The sequence below is a fragment of the Cryptotermes secundus genome, unplaced genomic scaffold, assembly GCF_002891405.2.
Source record: "Cryptotermes secundus unplaced genomic scaffold, Csec_1.0 scaffold1278, whole genome shotgun sequence".
In the NCBI taxonomy this organism is placed as follows: domain Eukaryota; kingdom Metazoa; phylum Arthropoda; class Insecta; order Blattodea; family Kalotermitidae; genus Cryptotermes; species Cryptotermes secundus.
In genome coordinates this window covers 269,419-281,901 of record NW_019727419.1, presented here as the reverse complement: position 1 = coordinate 281,901, position 12,483 = coordinate 269,419, and the positions used below count along the sequence as shown (strand labels likewise).

Below are 12,483 nucleotides of genomic sequence, written 5' to 3'. Positions count from 1 at the left end.
CGGCTCGAACGGAGAATCCAACTGTGTTCTATTTTTCTAAGAAAGAGTAATGAGAAGCTCCTATTGTCAGTTTAATAGACATGCAAAGGTAAGACGATAAAGGTATCCCTATGCTTAATTAGTTAAGCACTATGCCATGAAGACGTATGGGTGACTGGAGGTACAGCTCCATTATTCTTGACCTTGGCATTAGATAGAGGTAAGTGGTCACCTTGACACTTCTGCCGATTTGACCCCCGGAAAGGAGCCACCGGTACCAATCAGATAGGAGGCTGAGTGATCCAGGGCCGGCCTGGACTCTGTGGGGAAGTGAAAAAATTTACACTCCCCGAAAATGGAACCTTCGTCTATTTTAAGTTACATTAGTTTAATGGAAGAGAACTCACTCATGAAGCTGAGCCCTCCTTGAGCAGCCGCCAATTTTGCAGCTGCTCAAGAACTTCCCAGCATTTTATGGAATCCGAAGGTTCATTACCGTGTTCACAAGAGCCCTCCAATGGTCCGTATCCTCAGCCAGATCAGTCCACTTCATACCACGCCATCCGATCTCTCTAAGAATCATTTTAATATTGTCCACCCACCTACATATTTTTCTTCTCAGTGGTGTCTTTGTTACGGGCTGGACGACCAAGAGGTCGGAGTTCGAGTCCCGGTAGGGTCACAATTTTTTCGTCTACATATCGTCCAGACCGGTTCTGGGGCCCACCCAACCTCCTATCCAATGGGTACCGTGGGATCTTTCCCCGGGGGCAAAGCTGCCGTGGGTTGAAGCTGAACACTCGCCTCCAAATAGTGCCGATGTCAAGAAAATGTGGATCTATACACCCGCTCTCCCATACGCCTTCATGATGTAGTGCTTAATTAGATAAGCACAGGTACAACTAAACCTTTAGTAGTCGTATTGTAAAATAATTTCCCTGAATTTTTCCTGAGAAAACTGAGAAGAAACGACTGTGGATCGCAGTGAGAAGAGATTAGAAGCTGAACCCTTCTGAATACGAAGTCGGATTGCTAAGGACTCAGCATTAGTTTCCAATATTTTACTCTATAAGTATAATCGAAGTAATTTTTTATATATTAAGATACATTTTTATTAAGAACGGCATTTACTTTTAAAATCTTCAAATTTCTGATCTGTGTCTCTTCTACCAGAAAAAGGAAGGAAATTATCTTTGACACATATTGACCAGGTTGAGATAAATGCCATTCAGTTTATGCATATCGCTCTCTTGTGACAAGAACAATAAAAAGAAACGTTTCTGTGAGCGGAGATTCTGAGTGGTGGAAGGTGAAAATCATTTACAGGAGCCCCACATTAGGAGATATAATGGAAATAAGGTGAATGGAGTTAGTTACTTACGAGACTAATATAATTAAAAGACAGTGATGTAAAATACAGCTGCATCAGCTCCCCGTTACGGAGACCACAGCGCGGTAATTGGATGACTTGATACCTTCACGCACTGGTTGGCTTCCACAGAGACGATCGGCTGTTTTGACTGCGCTCTTTCTTGTTTCACTTCGCTGCATTTTGATACTGAGGTGTAGAATTACCTAACATTACACCAAAATCAAGGGAAATCTATCGTTCCCAAGATTTTGATATTGCCAGTTTATCTTACTTACTTCCAAGAGCAGATTTTGTCTTGAAAAAATAGAATTCACTCAGCTAGACAAGAATTGTCGCCCGAAGGTACACTACTATGTTGACAAGAGTCCACTATTGCTCGTTATTTGAAATGTTACAACCCTCCGTCTACTTCCAGTTCTCTGAAACGGTATTTTCTTAATGTATCTTATGTACTGTGTCCTATATTTGATATGCAATTCAATAACGAAAAGTTTAATGTATTTACCTGATGATGGCCTTTTGAAGGCCGAAACATGTAGAAGTATCTCCTAGAGCTACTTACACGTATTATTGATTGTTGTGCTGTGACGGGTTTCAGAAGGAGATAGTATTTTCTTAAGGTTCTCAGACACAAATTTTTGCTATATTTCTCATCTTCCCATGCGTGCTATGTGTCCCTCTCATCTCATACTCCTTTATTTAGTAGCATTAGTATTATTTGTTGAAAATCAATGCAGTTTTCACCGGCTTCCTTTTAACTTCTCTCGTGTAGATTCCAATATTCTTCTTAGCGCTCTGTGACCAAAAACCCCCAAGCTGTGTTTTTGCCTTTATTTCAGAGTTCAAATTTCACACTGAATGAAATATTTAAAACTCTCGTAAATATTGTACATTAATATTTATATCTTTAAATAGAGGAAGGAAAATAATTTAGAGAAAAAATCTCAGAATTTTACATCCCTTATTTTCTTCAAGAAAGTAATTTTGTTTTTTTATTGTTTTTTTATAAATTTTGAGTTTTGTCACCCTTCTTAAAATATATCAGCAATCTTTATATATTAATATTCTATACTGTTGTATATAGTGACAAGATGTGTGCATATATATGCTACTTGATTTTATCAACATTTATTTCTAGAGGAACATCTTTACTTGTTATAAGATCCTGAAGCAGCGGTTTACATTCGTAATTCTGTTTCAAATCCTGCCCTAATTTGGAGACATCAGATAGAAGGTCGGCTCTCATGAGACGTTCTATAGTTTACAGTGCTCCCTCCTTGCTTATTATGAGATAGTATATTAATTGGAAAATGGCCTCCACCTACCCTCTCCATTCAATTACAGCGGATGATGGTCAAGGAAGATGTTGATGGTACTCAGAGAAATTAGGTGCTCTTTATCTTGCGTCGTAAATTTCTGAATGCGTACTAACGAGAATGGCGAAGCGGATTTGACAAGTCATTCTAATGAATGAAGACCTGGGTTCCATTGATCACAGGGCTCGTTAAGACTCATACACTAACATATGGACTGAAGGTTCCAAATATAATCACGTGTTCTATTCAGAAAGTTGTCGTATGTACTTTTTAAAAACTGGCAGCAATGGACTGTTCTTAACATGCATTGTAGACATATTTGTTGTAGTTGTAAGTGTAATTTAATTGTATTCACTGTATGTAGTGTGTCCTTTGTTGTTTGTATAGTTTTGTATGCTATGTTTTGTTTGAGTATGGTGCTTTATTGTTTGTGTAGTTTCGTTTGAGTGTGGTGTGTGTTATTTGTGCCTTGTGTCTTACTGTATTACCACTGCAAAAGATTAAAAATCAATTTGCAGTTAAAATAATAATAAAATATGGAATGAACTTTGGAACGTTGAAAGAAAACTTTTTAAAACAGTACTATTTTCAGTGAATTTTTATAAGAATTTATTTTCCAAAGGAATATTAGGACACGAATTAAAAATGTACAGTTATCAACAAAATGTATCTGTATTTGAGTAAGGGAAAGGTAAAGTTCTCTCTCTATTAAGTAAGTAAGCACAACGTCATGAAGGCGTATAAGGGAATGGTTGTATAGACCCACGTTCTATTGACCTCGGCACAAGTTGGAGGTGAGTGGTCAGCTTCACGCACCGGCGGCTTTACCCCCGGGAGAAATCCCCTGTTATCCATGGGATAGAAGGTTCGGTCGATCCCAGAGCCAGTCTCAACTACATGGAGAAGTGAAAATTCTTAACCCCACTGGGACTCGAACTCAGACCCCTCGGTCGTCCAGCCAGTAGCTAGTCGCTATACCGAATGCACTATCTCGGCTTACTCTATATTTCAGTGACATACTGAATCATACACGGTCCTTTCCTGATGATCCTCTCATACCACGAGAAAAGCTGGAGAAACCGAGGAGGACCCGACGTTGAACAGGAGGCAGAATTTTCTGGTCTTAGCTGAAATTGTTTATTTATTCAGTAAAGATATAAATACCACGAAGGAAAATACGGGAACTCAATTAGATGTTACTGCGCAGGCTCGTCTAGATTGGAAATAAGCACAGAGAAAGTTAAGGTTGTGTTATTTTCATGTCTTGTCATCATAAAGCTTGACATCATCACAACACAAAGATAGCTAACAAAACATTCGATAATATGGAGACCCTCATGTATTCCGGAATAACTTCAACAAACTGAAAATGCATTAAGAAAAATTTAAAGAGTGGATTTAAAACTTATGATATATTTGCAGACATTGAAGTATATTCAATTGTAATTATATTTGTGCATGCACTGTCTTCGCTCGCTCGGAAGCCGGGATCGTGGGTTCGAATCCCAATCAGGGCACGGATGTTTGTGTGCCTTTTTCTGTGTTTGTCTACAGGTAGAGGCCTTGCGACGAGCTGATCACTCGCCCAAGGAGTCCTACCGTCTGTGTAAGATCTAGAAAAACCGAAGTGAACGGAAGTTCATGGAGGTAGGCCTAGGCCCACTGGGGCTGTAGTGCTAAGGAAAAAAAAATCTATTTGTAGTTTTGTGTGGATATCAATCTGTCTCTCGGTTCAGGGACAAAACAGGTTGAGGGTCTTTGAGAACAAGATTTTCATCAGAATATTTGGAGCTAGGAACAAGTAACAGAAGGCCTGGAAAAACTACATAATTACTAGCTCCATACTCTATATTCTACGCCGAAATTTATTAGGCTGAGTAAGATTTGAGATTTTTACAGCGGTGACTATGAAGAATGCCGCCTTATGGAATGTGGCGCTGTGTAGATTTTTTGAAACGACGTTTCGGAGGAACCTCGGTTCACACAAGATCTACACCGTGCCATGTCTCAGAAGACGGCATTCTTTATTACGCTGATCAGATAAAAGTGAATTTCACTTGGAAACACGCAACAAACCACACACGTCAAAGAGATGGAAAAGGCATACACAATTTTGATAGGGAAATCCGAATGTGAGTGGCCGCTTGGAAGTTCTAGGCACAGTAGGAGAATGCTATTAATTTGGTCTTAAATGGAATGAGGAAGTGAGTGTGGAAAGAATTCGCCTGGCTCAGGATCAGTGGCAGGCATTTCAGAACATTATAACGAAATCTGAGATTCTATAAAAGGTGTGGAATCCTTCTTACTAATTGAGAGACTGTTAGTTTCTCAGAAAGGGCGCTGCTTCATGAAGTTAGTTATGAAATGACTCACCCTTTTCCTGCCCTTAAATAATTTAGGTGTTTGGGTTACGGGAACTCCCGTTAATATATCCTTCCTGAGTGATGGATAGCTTAGAGAATACTGTACATGTCTTTTGATTAATGTGTTAAGACCTCTGTTTATATTGATATTTGGTTTATCTGTTTGAATTAAACATCTGGCCTTTATCCTTTCAAATTCTTAGGCATATTTTAGAACTTCTTAGGCGAGAAGTTGTTGTATCTCAAGGCAGGAAAACATTACATAAGGAAACGAAAACATGTCTTCAGTGATATTGAAACCTTGTAATAACAGCGCCACTGGATCTCCAGAGTTCATTTGTATTTATATTTAAATGTTGTGTAATTAAATTTATAGCAATTATAAGCAAATGTCGATCACGGTAGCCGAGCAGTCTAAGGCATGTATTGTCTTCGCTCGCTCGGAAGCCGAGATCGTGGGTTCGAATCCCATTCAGGGCATGGATGTTTAGTGCTTGTGTGTATGTGCGTTTATCTGTGTTTGTGTACAGGTAGAGGCCTTGTGAGGAGCTGATCACCCGCCCAAATAGTCCTACCGAATGTCTAAGATCTAGTAAACCGAACTGAAACGGAGGGTTACATGGAGGTAGGCCAAGGCCCAAATTCGGGCTGTAGCGCGAAAGGAAAATTATATGCAAAAGAAGAACAGTAGTGAGATGTGCTGTAATTGAGCCGGGAGTTTCAGATGCAATTTATAAAGCCTACCCTCACATTGCAGATTTCCTGCGATGCGGATATCTTCCTGGTAATATATTAATTAGCCATTGAAATCTTATACTCGATCAGTAAAATGCAGTTGACCTCACAGACTAGCGTGTGGGTCTTGTGTCATGCGACAGAATCTTCGTTGAGTAAAATTTATTGCATTATATTATTATTATCATCATCATCTATTTGGAAGAACTTATTAGGTTCCAATTTGTTTGGACGATATATTGGTTGGGAATATCCTCTAAATACTCACCATTTCCATATTTATTGATTTATGAACGGTACGTTATGCAAAATTTGTAGATAGGCTTATAACTTATCACCATGTGAGGTTTCACGTGCCTTGCGCTAATGATTCGTTAGTTTTATTCATCAAATCGAACGCTAAATTCTATAGAGCCCCCAATTTATTGTTTTATATACTAAAATATTACCCTATCAAACACCTCTACCATCACTCACTCATGGAGCTGAGCCCTTCTTGAGAAACTGTCAATTGTGCAGCTGCTCAAGAACTTCACAGCATTTTCTGGAACCTGAATGTTCGTGACCGTGTTTACAAGAGCCCCCCACCAGTCCCCATCCTAAGCCAGATCAATCCAATCCATACCATCCCATCCTGTATCTCTAAGACCCATTTTAATATTGTTCACCCACTTACGTCTGTAACTTCCTAGTGGTTTTTTTCCTTCTGGCTCTCCTAACATTATCCTACACGCATTCTTCTTCTCCCCCATTCGTGCTATATGCCCTGCCCATCTCATCCTCCTTGACTTGCTTATTCTGATTATACTTGGAGAAGAATACAAGTTATGAAGCTTCTCATTATGCAGTTTTCTCCAACTTCCTGTCACTTCACCTCTCTTCGGTCCAAATATTCTCCTCAACACCCTGTTCTTAAACACCCTCAGCCTATGTTTCTCCCTTAATATCAGAGACCAAGTTTCACACCCCTGCCATGTTGTTATTAAAGACTATAGAAAAATAAAAAATAGGAGCTTGTGATGTAAGATGGCATAACGTTCGTACAAAATTTTGTCAAAATCGATCTCCCGGTTCGAAAGTTGGATTAATGGGATACACAAACCTTCGGAGGCACACATGCAGACAAGGTACATACGTGCACAGATCTCATAATCTCGTAAGCCTACTTTATATTTCCTTACAGCAGTAAAGCAGGTTGAAAAGAATTCTTAATATTCTTGACAAGACTGAACCTTAATGACGTGTGTCATGTAGCCAGTTTCGTGACTCCTGAACAAACGCTGTACCAGCGGCATTTGTAGCGTGAAATTGCGAACTTTGGTTCAGTTTCTGTCTCATCCTCCACAGAACTGAAAACAACGGTCCGTTGTTCGATGCAGACGAATTGTTTTCCGTTACCGTTCTGCTAAAATTTCGTTTCATTTCGCCTGACTTCTGTATAATAGGAGAATGCTATTCACTGCTCTTCATCTGATGTAAAGGCATTCTAGTATCATATGAATGTGAAGGTAACTGCACTCAGGAAAGAAATGAACTTGTATTCAGGAATTTGGTATAATTGTCTGATAATGTAGGATATTGCTGTTAAAGAGCCAAAAATAACTATCGCAGTGTTACTAAAAATCCGCGTCATTGGATCACGTCTTCAACAAGGAAGCTGTACTTAACGTTCTCACAGTATATTTAACAGAAATTCATTTAAATATTATCCTTGTCAGTTGCTTCTAGATAATATAATTTGTATTAGGTTTGAAACTGAATTTTTCATATTGTAACGTGGTAGGTTATAACAAAGTGTAAGTGGTTAGTAACCGTCTCTCTAAATAATCATCATCATCAGTAATCTGTCAGTAGACAGATTACTGATTAACCAAATTTTAACGAACGTTTATGACATAAGCACCGAAGAAATTAAGATACATTTGGTGATATCGTCCCTTTGGAAGNGTGGGGCTGGAAAGTTTAGATTAATTGAAAAATCAAATGACCTCATAGGGAATCGAACCCGCCACCTTCCGGCTTGTAGCATAGTGCCTCAACCAACTACGTTACCGCTTGCCACTCTACAGTTGTATAACTCTGGAAACCAATTTATTGGTTCTTTAGAGTATAAAAATTGTTTTATTGCAATGGCTGGATTTTCTAACATCAAGTTTAAAAGGATTAAAGGATTCTAATACCGACGTTCCTCCGAAACGTCGGTTAACACCACATATACACGGTGCCAAATCCCAGAAGACTGCTTTCTTCATAGTCACCGCCGTGAAAGCCTCAAATCTTACAATTTTTTTATTTAAAAAATTGAAACAATTCGAAATTTAAAACAATGAACATTAAAAAAAAGATCTCGGATGTAATTTCCTGCAGTTAAGATATAAAATCACGATTCGCCCAGAATATGAATCATTGGCTTGGAAAGTTAGAGATCAGCTCTTGGAAGAAGTACTCACTCTGGATGTTCGACCGTATAGATCTATCGTGTATAGATCGAGTATAGCAGTTTCATAATTTATATAATAAAGCTGTGTCACATTACATAAATTATTTAACTTCTAGTGTAATTCTACTGAAAGATGGTAAACAGTTCGTGTGGAAGCCATAGGAAGGGGCGACGTCTGCCTATGTTAACCTTTCATCTCGAAACTTCCATGGAACGACTGAGAGAAATCACAAACACCACTGAGAATTTCCAGTGCACCGGCAAACATAAGGGGGTACTGCCAGTAAACAAATCTGAGACGAAAATCTCTGCCTTACTGTTTTCGGCGTTGTGCACATAAACTAATAAAAAATTACCGGTGGTCGTACCTTACATTTTATACAGACTTTTCTGCTCTACGTGTTAAAATAAGACAATATTTTATTTTATTTTTAACTTATTTAACAACACTCTCAGTAACTACGTCATACAGCGTCGAAATATTGGAAATTAATGAATAATCATTTTCGGAGTGTGTTCAGAGAGGCGGTCTTGGCCTGTTTTAAGGTGCTATCCCACCACTTTCTGGAGATACTAAGGAAAATCAAGAAAATCTCCGTTAGAACAGTCTATGTCTCGGCCAGAATTCGAACCGAGCATGTTCCGAATAAAAGACAAAAGCTGTAGCGATTAATGAGCTGATATAAAAGGAGTTATACTGATTGTGTGTTTTATACACAACTCTATAATATTAGGAAACATAACAGTTTGCAAGAACATTTATGATATATATAATAATTTTATGTATGTGTATGATTACACCAGATTGGGCCCTTATTTTGATGTTAGCACCAATGAAGAGGCTAACAAAGAAGTGAGGTCTTAGAGGATCAACAGAGGGCGCCAATAATTTGTGAATTTTATAATGATTATGATGTGGAACAAGCATAGTTCTAGAGGAGTAAATTAACACACACAAAACTCGCAAGTGGAACAATATCCGAGATTCCGTGTGTTAAACTTCACTGAAGTCCATAGTCACTCGCCAAATTTGTAACGACCATTATTTCGAGACAGAAATAGTTCCCAAGCGTTACTTGAATGAAAATTTAAAACATTAATTGCTTCAGAAAGAACAAGGTACCATTTACTCTTATATATTTTCCGCTTATTAATTTTATGTTTACATTCTCGTACAAAAACATTATTTTGATCTATTTACAGAGTGAAAACGGTTTATGTAGTCATGTCTGTCCTTGTCCTTCGGTTTGCCTGTAACTACTATCGGGGCCTGCACTTTTGGACAGGCGTATTTATAATTTATATGGCAGAACTTCACTAAACGGCTTCGGTCAGTTTCAATGCTGATGTTTCTTACTGATAATTTTGTATAGCTTTTAGAGCTCCTCTTTTCACCAAAGTCACTTAGGATATCTCTTCCTTTTATCAATTTAGAACCCAGAATTTAAGACATACAATTAAAATATGCTTACTTTTATAATATTTCATGATTTAGAAGATATTCCTGAATATTTTCCTTCTTGATCATAAATAAACGAATGTGTCTAAATTATTAACTTCTTAAACTGGTTCCTACATCAATGGTGTCCAAACTCACCAAGTAATATGTAAATCAAATGAGAGCAACTTCAGACTAATATACAGTATTTTACAGCAGTAATTTAATCTCACACATTGAATTTATTAAGGTTTTCATCTAAAACAGAGACCTCTGCCTTTCAGTTTGGTATAATTTTGTACTTCGATTTATGGAACGACTTAGAATACGATTTTTTTCTCGAAACCAATTAATAAAAGCGAAACAATGAACCGAATTACATGAAGTTTTATTAAAATCAATATGTTAATAACAATATTCGTAAGTAAAATATATCCGGGGGAAGAGATTTCTATGTCATCACTAAAAAGCCTCAATTCTAAATGTATATAATATAAACTCTTCTTTTCGCCTCGCCCTTGACTTTGTATGATGAATTTTGGAGGAAAATTGAAATATTGTTTCTTCTCTAAATGTAACACTGTAAAATATAATTTGTATACCATTAATACATTTATATAAAATATATTGAACTCACCCTTCTTAGGACATGGATAATTCACGGCCGAAGACGGTTAGTATGATATAACAGTAGGAAGTGCGAAGAAATTCGATGGTTTCGTGATACCCGAGGGATGTTAAAAGCAGCAATCGGAGCAAAGTGTGAACGATGGACATTGGCACTCCGCTTATATGCAAGATGGAATAGCCAACCAGAGATCGATATTACACATGCGTAGTGGAGTAATCTCTTTGGCTGAAACACGAATCGTGCAGACATTAATACGGCACATAATGAAAGATATTTTGACTTCTTATTTCATTGCCTTCTCGGGACATTTTATTCTTTATGACTTTTCCGGTACACGGTCTACTGAATATCGAAACAGGATAGTCACCCTTTCGATCCTACTTGGGACATGTCCCACAAACCCCTCTGCCAAGATTATTGAGATTTTTATGTCCCGTAAGCGCATGGATTCAATAAATTCCAGACCTCTCCTTGCCGCCCCGAATCAAACGAGCTAATACAGCTGTATAAAGCTATCGCGTAACAGGCCGTGGAGGCCCGTAGGGTTGTGAGACGTCGAGGCTCCCACATTTCTAGATAATCGGCTCACAGATGGCGGTGAAGTTGTCAGCCTTACGCGCCGGCCCCCCTTTACCCCCCAGGAAGATTCCTGGTACTCATTTCTGTTAGAGTCTGAGTAAACCCAGGACCATAGTGGGGCTGGAAAGTTTAGATTAATTGAAAAATCAAATGACCTCATAGGGAATCGAACCCGCCACCTTCCGGCTTGTAGCATAGTGCCTCAACCAACTACGTTACCGCTTGCCACTCTACAGTTGTATAACTCTGGAAACCAATTTATTGGTTCTTTAGAGTATAAAAATTGTTTTATTGCAATGGCTGGATTTTCTAACATCAAGTTTAAAAGGATTAAAGGATTCTAATACCGCTGATTTCCACGTACTTTACAGTTCGTCATTCATTAATCTACTATTTCACTCTATGTAGTCTTGGCTATTGATAGCAGCGCTAAATAAACCATAACATATTATCCAGAAGACAGCTAAATTATCCTGACTCGGTTTAAATTTAGTCACCAATAGGGTCCAAGTCATATGACCGAAGTCTTGTAATGTTTCTTTATGAATGTTAAGAAAAACAAGATTCAACATTAATTAGGAGAAGGCCACGTGTGTAGATCTTTGTCATAGGAATTGTAGCCTGAGTTTGAGAGAGTCTAAGCGTACTCAGGAGTCTACAAAAATTTTAACAACTGATAATCTCGGATATCATTCAAGGTAAATATATCCCAGTAGCTTAGAAAACTGCAGTTCTTTAATTTTACAAGTAGAAATATACCATATCATCCAAAATTTCATTTTTAAAAGAAGTTATTAATAAAGTAACAAACATTGAAATTATTTTAGTTTTAAAGCAAATATACTAGTTTAAGTGGATATATAGATTCATATTTTCTTGACCTCGGCGCTAGGTGTAGGTGAGTGGTCAGCTTCACACCACGGCCGCTTTACCCCCAGGAGTTAGCCCCAGTACCCATTGTATAGGAGGTTGGGTGGACCCCAAAGTCGGTCTTGACGATTGGATGCACTCTCCCATACGTCCTCATGGCGTAAGTGCTTAATTAGTTAAGAACGGGGACAACTTTACCTTTCTTTACGATTTCAAGTAAAGCGAGATTTTTGTGTCGTAAATGAACAAAATATTTCAGGTAGAAGACAAACGTCCATATGTCCATTCACGCAACATCAGACTGTCTATTGATGAACAAATATTAACCATAAACTAAGTTTGATTTTAGATTTCACCGAAAATGAATAAATAATTAACTGTTTCAGGCTTGAAGTGAGGGAGAGAAAAAAAATACAATTAGTACTTTATCGATTTTGGGTTCAGACAGTGGTGATTAATGACGTTTAATCTGGTAGAAGTTCACTGACGTTTCGGAGGAACGTACTGCCTCCATTCTTAGGGAATAAAACCCGTGAAAAATACCAGCAAGCAGCCGAAAAGCAGAACTTCTATAGAACTGCATAGAGTTACATTCCAGAAGATTGTACGCTTCTGTTGGATCTTACCCTTGAGATGTGACGGCTATTAGACAACGGAAAATATCTGAAATAATAATAATATCGACAAAATATTTAACCAATACCATAAACAGGTTCAATAATTTATCTCAGTTATGCAGGATATTCTAATTATTCATAGC

General features: G+C 38.0%; 1 protein-coding gene across 1 annotated transcript in view; it reads right to left on the bottom strand.

Annotated features, from left to right (window-relative positions):
• The window catches only part of LOC111864783, a 61,681-nt gene extending 51,257 nt beyond the window's left edge, over window positions 1-10,424 (bottom strand). Inside the window, exon 1 of the mRNA XM_023852292.2 lies at window positions 10,281-10,424. The gene's annotated coding sequence lies outside the window, so the exon portion shown is untranslated. The remainder of the gene's footprint in view (window positions 1-10,280) is intronic.
• Between the last annotated feature and the right edge of the window lie 2,059 nt (window positions 10,425-12,483).